Raw genomic sequence first — 9,299 nt, forward strand, 5'->3', positions numbered from 1 at the left:
GACATTCAAAATTTCAATGACTAAACATTTAAAAGTCAATAACGGAAATGATCACATCTTAAAAAATAAAACAGAAGCAATCAAATATTATGTTTTTTGAATTCAATAATAAAAAGTATATAAAATTTAAACGAAAGTGATATAATTTACCCATAAAAATAATATAACTATAAAACATTTCGTAAATTTTCAAGACGAAACGAGAAAATATTGCTTTAGCTTTCAATTTTTAATTATTTTGATTACCATATTCTATTTTTAAAAAAATATTTATGTAAATAAAATAATTATAAATATTAATATTTTAAAATGTTAAAAGTTTGAAAATTTTATTCAAAATGATACTCATTTTTTAAGGTCAAAATATAAACAAAAATATTAGAATCATCAAGTGAATTTAATAGTTAAAATAAGTGTTACTCTCGCTAGAAGTCCTAGGTTCAAAAGTTACATCTATGAGTATACGTACGTTGACAATAATTAAGAAATATTTTAAATAAATATTATCGTGTAATTATTCTAAACTATTAAAAAATAAAATTACACATAGGGAAACAAATTCCACCTTATTTAAAGTAAAATTTAGAAAGTAAACCTATTAAATAATTTAAATGATAAAAGAAATATTATGTTCTTTAAAGATTTTTAATTCAAACAAACTACATTTATAGAATATATAGGTTATTAATAGATTAAATAATAGTGAATAATCATTACCTTCAAACTTTAAAAAGAGATCTAAAAATGTGAGGAGATGATGAAGATTGGGTGGATAGCCGACGAATAGCACTAACGGAGTTACATCCATGTCCACCAATGACATCATCTTGAGATTTGTGCAGCATAAATTATTTAGTGATAATGGAATAGTAGGCTGTCCCAACGCCAGGTTGAAAGTAACTTCCGTGGAAGACCTCTGAATTATTAATTACTTTCTGTGGGACTCGATCCCACGACCATAAGATTAAGAGCCTTGTGTTCTACCAACTGAGCTGGACGGTCAATTCTCTAAATCAAATTAACTAGGAGAGTTAATTATATATTTTAGATAATTTATAATTAAAATTTTCACTTATTTTATTAAACTCGTTCTTTATTTAGTTTATTTATTAATTATTTATTTAATTTGTTAATCTTAAAATTTTAGATTATTTTATTTATAAGTGAAGTACACAAATTGTCCCTCAACTATAGGGCACTGTTTTATTGAGTACCTTGACGATTAAACGTTACAAAATAGTCCTTCGATTATAGAGTACTATTTTGTTAAGTCTCTCGATTATTAGAAGTTATAAAATAGTCATCTGATTATTAATTATGTTTTAAACTGACCTTTTTATGTTAAGAAATTGACAGTATTTTGAGTTGGACGTTATCCCGTTGACTGTGATATGATAAAACATGATCTCAAAATCTCGAACGATTATAATATTCCAGTCATCATATTAACGTCCAACTTAGACAATCGCTACTTTATTAACGGAAAAAGGACAAGTTTAAAACATAATGAATAGTCGATTTACCATTATAAACTTTTAATAGTCAGTGGACTCAACAAAGAAACACTTTATAATCGGAAGTCCATTTTATAACTTTCAATAGTTGAGAGACTCAATAAAACAATACCCTAAAATCGAGAGACCATTTATGTACTTTACTCTTTATTTATTTATTATTTATTAATTTTTTAGATTAAATCAAGAGTTATATTGATATAAACTACCTTAGTTTTAGGAATTTTCTAACTGCACCTCTCATATGTATTTTATATTGCAATTCATTCAATAATCAAATATTTATCTTCTAAAGTTCTCTTAAAAGTTTTTTCTTTGTTCAAGATTGTTATCTTATTCTTGATTTGGAATATGAATATCTGTTTGTGTTACAATTCATAGTATATGTTGTTAAGGACAAGATCCTTAAAATGTTAGACGTCTTAATCTAAACACATTTATCTAAAACAAAATCTAAACGATTTCTTGTTTTAACAATTTGTTGAATTGTTATACTTCTCGGTATTAATAATACAAGGCTTAATTATAAATAAGTGTTCAAATTCTACATTTTTTACGAACAAATGCTTAAACTATTTTTTGAATGATTCAGGTGTCCAACGTTACAAACGTTATCACTTTAGTGTCCGGATCGTAATTACCGTTAGTTTTCTCTATTAAATGACACATGCCATATTATGGTCATTTTAAAATTTATTTTTTAAAATATTAAAATATATTTATAAAAATCCCTAGTTTCTCTTAAATTAAAAAAAAACTGAGATCTCTAAAAATTCTAAATTCTTAACACTCACTCGCCGTGGCCGCCCTTTCCAGTCACAACAACCACAATTGACGTACTCCCCACCATCCTCATAGTTATACACCGTCGTAGTTGTCGTTGTTGGCCGTCGAAATTGCGTGAGATTGTGATTTTCATCATTGGGTTCGCGGGGTACAAAACATTGATTGACCATCGAGCAGTCGTGATTTCATAGCGGTATTGATCGTTAGGGGGAGGTGAGGTCGGATGGAGCTTCGTCAACGGAAAAGGGCGGCGACTGTCGTGGGTTTAGGGGTTGAAATGAAGATTTTCAAAGTTTTGGGGGTAATTCAAAATTGTTTTTTAAATACAAATTGATTTTAAATTTCAAATAAAGGTTTTAAAATTAACAGAATATGACATGTGTCACTTAACGGAGGAAATTAACGGTGTTTACGGCCCAAGAACCTAAAGTGATAACGTTAGGTCCCGAGATCATTCAAAAAAATAGTTTATGCATCTATTCGTGAAATGCGATATAGTTTCACACAATTCATAATTAAGCCATAATAGAACTATACACCCAACTTTTGATGATCTTGATCATCTTAAAGATTACAGAAATGGAGAGAAGCATGACGGTGAAACTCATGAACCTATACTATATGATTTATTGCATGAAATGTTATAATTCAATACTTGCTCAAAGATACCATGATAGAGTATTACTATAATTATAATTATACTTCTACAACTCGTTGTTTGGCTTAAATATATGCAGAGAGGGATGACTTAATATGAAATGATTTGAAATGAAAGTTACATAATCATGTGATTATGATGATGAATATAATGTGATTAAATTATATGAAAAATACGATTAAGTCCTTAATATGAATAACATGATTATGAAAGAATAACCATGTGTATATGCCCATTCATATTAGAATGACTTGATTACATTCTTAAATGACAGTCTTAATATATCTATACATATATAAAATAGAGAAAATAACCTCAGTGACCAAAAATCCAATATAATATACGATTTTAACCAACTTTTTCCGGATTTGCCAAAATGACCAACAAAATCGCAATGCGATCGCTAATTCGCAACGCGATCTCCATTATCGCAAATTCGCGTTGCATTTTCGCAATGCGATAGTTGAAAATCGCGTTGCGATGGTCTACAGTATCGTTGCGATTTTCCCAATTCGCAATGCGAATAAGTAAATCGCAACGCGAATTGGGAAAATCGCAATGCGAATAAGTAAATCGCAACGCGAATTGGGAAAATCGCAATGCGATACTGACTATCGCAATGCGATAATAAAAAATCGCAACGAGATACTTACTTTCGCAACGCGATACTGACTTTCACAATGCGATAATACATAATCGCAATGCGATTTTCAAAGCGCCATTAGTATCCTGGCCAAGTATTTTATTTTTAAATTCCAAACATGAATATTAATATATTGGAACACTGAACTGTCCACAGTATATCCCGTAATCGCAACTCATAACCTAAAACCTAAAATCACAACTCAGTCCCATCTCAATCTCTCACTCTCTCACCCATCTCCGACGAAATCCGTCCCCATCTCCGGCGAAATCCGTCTATCTCCATCTCTCAGAGCCACCCTCACAATCAGAATGGAAAATCAACCAAATCAACCAATGAGGGTTAGTTTTTTTAATTATTTTCTTTTTGAAATTTTGCATTATTATTAGGTTTTTCATATTGAAATTGATGATAAGTTTACTGGTAATTTCAATAATAGATTAACCATTTCACTTAGATTGCTTATTAAATCAACCAAGAATCGCAACGCGAAATGCAAAACGCAACGCGATTTTAGTTTCGCGTTGCGATTCTCTCGTTGCGATAGTCATTTTCGTGTTGCGATTTTCATTTTCAGAAACTATTCTTCTTCTGCAAATTGAAACTTGAATGAATTGCATTACTTCAACCAAAAAACAAAGACAAATACGAAATTCACAGTGTTGCATATTTAAGTTTGAAGAATAAACTACTACTATTTATGTTTATTATTGTTTTTGATATATCTTCACAGTGTAGTTTTTGGTATATCTAATTTAGTATGTTTATTGTTTTTGTAGAACTTTTATTCGGCTCAATTGACCTTGAGAAATAAGTCAGCCTGGCCAAAACAATTGCGTCGAAGCTTTCACCTGCACAAAGAAAATGTTTGAGGATACATGCTTCGGGCCATGGCTGAAAGTACAACATCCCGGTGGAGATGCGATGTTGACACACCTGTTTCTTCAAACCATGACTAGCGATCTACCAGAGACTATACAACGTCGTGATGAAGAGATATGGTTTGATTTTCCACCGGCGTATACGTGTTTTGGGCGGGAGGAGTTTTGCTTAATCACCGGTCTACGCTTCGGACACGATGATGTAGGTCGGTACACTAGACACATTACCCGCCCATCATGGCTATCCCGGGTTTTTCCTGAGCTGGAGAGGTCGAGTCTACACGTAGAAGACCTGACAAGATTTTGAATAATAAGATGGTTTTACTCGGATGGATGACGTCGACGTTGTCCGAGTATGCCTTCTAATTCTTTTGCATGCCGACTTTTTAGGCAGAGAGGCCAGACAACCTATTCCAAATGATCTAATCAAATTGGTAGAAGACCTAAATGCGTGGAACCTGTTTCCGTGGGGCTCGTATTTATGGAAAGCTACATGAAATAAGTTATCCTCTGCCTTGGATGATCGAAAAAGTTTGCATGGCGATGGTTCCAAATACACTTTGACAGGCTTTATTTGGGCCTTTAAGGTAAGAATTTTTATATGATGTTTCCAAAATTATAAGTAATTATTTAACAATTACTAATGTTTGTTATTATATTGTTTGTAGATTTGGATATTTGAGGCCTTTCCTGCCATGAAGACATATGCAATAAAAACTTCAAATGATATTCCCAGGGCTATTTCCTGGAAGAGGAAACGGACCTTGCAATGGGAAGATTTACCATATGTTTCCACTGATTGGTGGCAAGCTAGTAAGCGTTTTTTTGATGTAACGGTTGATGAGCAGCCTCCACTTCGGGAGCCATCACCTCGCCCAGAGCTATCACCTCACCTAGAGCCATCATCTGATCGTCCCGGCTATACACCTCCACAACGACAGCCATCACCTATTCATTCGGTTGCTGCTAATACTGCTAAACTGTTTTTGTTAGTATTTGTTTTTGGTTTTGTTTTTGTCTTTTGGTTGAAGTAATGCAATCCATTCAAGTTTCAATTTGCAGAAGAAGAATAGTTTACTTTCGTAACACGAAAATGACTATCGCAACGCAGAAATGGCTATCGCAATGCGAAATGAAAATCGCAACGACAAAATCGCAACGACAAAATTGCAACGCGAAATGAAAATCGCAATGCGATTTGTGTTTCGCGTTGCGATTTTGTCGTTGCGATTTCATTTCGCGTTGCGATTTTGTCGTTGCGATTTTCATTTCGCATTACGATAGCCATTTCCGCGTTGCGATAGTCATTTCGCGTTGCGAATTTAAGTTTCGTGTTGCGAAAGTAAACTATTCTTCTTCTGGAATGTTTATATATGTTATCCTTTTAAATGTTTATATAAGTGCTTACTTCTGGAATGTTATCTGAGCATTTTGTGAACTATGATAGAATAATGATTTGGGTGAATACAATGCTAGTTTGAAATATATTTGTCTTTGTTTAATATCATGTTTGTTTATTTGATTTTGTATTAATTTTTTTTAGTGGCCCGATAAGGTGGATGCTTTACGTCGGGTTTTCCTTGCACGACGGAGTTCACGCATCAGACGGCGTGGACGTGCTATTACGTCTCCGTTCACCCAATGGTGCGAAGACTCCGCAAGAAGAAGCCGACTCACCGGTCATCCCTCAAGAGTCCCCTCCAATCGTTCAAGAGGCCCCTATTCTCCTCAAGATTCCCCCCCACCGTTCAAGAGGCCACTGTCATCGTTGAGAGGTCCTCCCACCATTCCAGAGCCCATTCACATGGGGTAATATATCGAAGTATTGAGAAACCCCCACTGGTTCCGGACATGATGGATGAGAGTTGGCTCTCGTATGAGTTACCGGCTAGTACCCTTCCGGTATCTGAAGTGGAGAGGAGACAACTACCGGAAACAATTGTGGATAATACCCTTTGGGCTAAGACCACAGTTGATTTTTATCTACATGAGCGGAGCCAAGGGTGTTACACTGACATCAGCAAACTCAACGATGAAATGTTTTTGTTGCTTGATCGGTCTTGGTGGGGTGTGCTATTAGGGGTTGAAGATAGTGGCTATTTGGATGGGGAGGTAAGTCTTATATTCTTATATATGATTTTGATTAATTTATTTAAAAATAATGTAATTCACTAATATATTTTTTTGTAAAACAGCATATCGATGCGTGGGTGTCACGTCTACTAATATAAGGAAGCTTAGGAAAAATAAAAAAAAATTTGCTATATACATAATGCCGACGGCTTTTCACGCAGTTCACTTGAAGAATCAACGAGATGAATCATTTTATTGGGCAATGGACAAGCTAAACTTTATCCTGCTGGTGGGAAGTCGATAAGGTTAGTGTTTATTTTTTAATTTTTTAAAGGTGTTCATAAATAGGTGCGCAAATAAAATGAATTTTACTTATGATCGCAGGTGGTTATCCCTGTTTTGGAACGTCGTCACTAGCTTCTCGTCCAACTTCAGCTCCCATCCCTGAAGATAATAGTGTATGACAGCATGATCAATTACATATCACTGTCTGATTGAGAGATATTTTCAAGGGATGGAGCTCTCATTTGGCTAAATCTTGGATGGGATTAAGTATTGGAGTCATTCTGGACACAAGAAGCCAAAGAAGTTCAATGTCACAGTTGTCAGAGACGACCGCGCCACAGCAATCGCCGGGCCAGAGGGGATTGTGGTCCTCTCGTATGCCTTTGCTTGGCGCGTTGACGACGGGAAGCACAGAGTTTTTACCTCCAACCGATAGAGATAGAGCTGCATAGGCTTGTGGTTTCGGCATTATATGGCTAGAGCAATATATTCGACGCTGCCTACCTGCATCCGCGTTATGAAAGTGTCCATTGTTAATTGGTAAGTCAAATGCATGTTTTTTGTTAACATATATACTCCTTTGGTTTGAAAATGTTTGGTTAAGTACCTAGAATTCAATAATTTGCTGTTTGTAGGTTTTAGATGTGTAGGAAGTCTTGTTTGCAAATGTTTGGTTTCTGTAGGTTAATCCTTAAGTGAGCTGTGTGAAATGGATGTACGGGGTCACAAAGTTGTTGATTCATTGATTCAATAATTTGAAGAAATAAGAATTATTATTATTTTTGATTGTTTAATTGATTTGTAAAAGATGATTTGTAAATGTTGATTTTTTAATTGATGTACATAATTTGTGTTGAATGTAATAGTTGATTGTTGATTTTCAATCGCTTTATGTTGAAGCAAAACAGACTATCGCAACGCGAAATGCTATCGCAACGAAAATCGCAATGCGATTTCATTTCGCATTGCGATTTTCTCGTTGCGATAACCATTTTCGCGTTGCGATAGCCATTTTCGCATTGCGATAGTCAAATGAATGTCTAATAAGTGATGACAACTGAACAGATCATAGCAATGTTCAAACTCAAGTTACTAATACATGCCTAACTGAAAATGTTAAAAGTGCACACATAAAATACACATAATGCAAGTTTTGTTAACATATATACTCCTTTTGGTTTGAAAATGTTTGGTTAAGTACCTAGAATTCAATAATTTGCTGTTTGTAGGTTTTAGATGTGTAGGAAGTCTTGTTTGAGCAAATGTTTGGTTTCTGCAGGTTAATCCTTAAGTGAGCTGCATGAAATGGATGTACGGGGTCACAAAGTTGTGATTCATTGATTCAATAATTGATGAAGAAATAAGAATTATTATTATTTTTTGATTGTTTAATTGATTTGTAAATGTTGATTTGTTTAATTGATGTGTACATAATTTGTGTTGAAATGTAATAGTTGATTTGTTGGTTTTCAATCTGCTTTATGTTGAAGGCAAAACAGACTATCGCAACGCGAAATGGCTATCGCAACGGAAAATCGCAATGCGAAATGAAATCGCAATGCGAAATGAAAATCGCAACGAGAAAATCGCAATGCGATTTTCATTTCGCATTGCGATTTTCTCGTTGCGATAACCATTTTCGCGTTGCGATAGCCATTTTCGCGTTGCGATAGTCAAATGAATGTCTAAGTGATGACACTGAACAGATCATAGCAATGTTCAAACTCAAGTTACTAATACATGCCTAACTGAAAATGTTAAAAGTGCACACATAAATACACATAATGCAAGTTTGTTAACATATACTCCTTTTGGTTTGAAAATGTTTGGTTAAGTACCTAAAATTCAATAATAATTGTTAAAAGTTTATGCATGTTAATCCTCGTTGCCTTTTTCATTTCGCATTGCGATTCTATCGTTGCGATTTGCAGTTCGCATTGCGATGGTCAAATGATTGCCTTTCGCAACGCGATTCTGACTTTCGCAACGAGATAATACAGAATCGCAATGCGAGTTTCAAAGTTCGCAACAGGTTTTAGTTTCGCAAGCCAAATTTTTTGTGTATGTATATATACGCAGCAGCAACAACTCATAACCTAAATCCCTAAATCGCAACTCATTCCATCTCCATCTATCACTCTCTCCGGCGACATCCGTTCCAATATCCAACGACATCCTTCCCCATCCTTCCCCAACCACAAGCCTACTGCAGCTCTATCTATATCGGTGGGAGGTAGATACTTTATACTTCATGTGATCAAACGGTCCAACGCCAAGCATACGAGAGGACCACAATCTCCTCTGGGTCCTTTCGTTTGTTGTGGTGCGGTCTCGTCTCTGCTAACTGTAATATTGAGCTTCTTTGGCTTCTTGTTTCCAGAACGAGTCCAATAATTTATCGCATCCAAGTATTTAGCCAAATAAGAGCTCCATCCCTTAATAATATCTCTTAAATCAGC

This window comes from Hibiscus syriacus, unplaced genomic scaffold (genome assembly GCF_006381635.1).
Source record: "Hibiscus syriacus cultivar Baekdansim isolate YM2019G1 unplaced genomic scaffold, ASM638163v2 tig00020266_pilon, whole genome shotgun sequence".
Classification (NCBI taxonomy): domain Eukaryota; kingdom Viridiplantae; phylum Streptophyta; class Magnoliopsida; order Malvales; family Malvaceae; genus Hibiscus; species Hibiscus syriacus.